The following is a 319-nucleotide window of genomic DNA, read 5'->3' on the forward strand; positions in this document are numbered from 1 at the left end:
TTCCCTTTTTCGTCTGTTCTTAGCAAATTAAAGCAATACAGAACATACAATTTTTTTAAAAAAATATACAAAGTTTCAAAAAATAATAATACAAAAATATGTATAAATGACATAGAGATTAAATTATATATAAATTACAAGAATTCTACAAAAATAACAGAAAAAAATATGTTAAAGCAATATAAATAAGAGGAAAGAAAGAAAAAAAAAAGAAAAAGAAAAAAGACTACACAGATAAAAGGAGAAGAATAAGAGGAATTAGAAGAAGAAGAAGGAAAAAAAAGATAAAAACAGAATAAATAATAAATTAAAAGAAAAA

Source organism: Arachis ipaensis, chromosome B08, assembly GCF_000816755.2.
Source record: "Arachis ipaensis cultivar K30076 chromosome B08, Araip1.1, whole genome shotgun sequence".
Classification (NCBI taxonomy): Eukaryota; Viridiplantae; Streptophyta; class Magnoliopsida; order Fabales; family Fabaceae; genus Arachis; species Arachis ipaensis.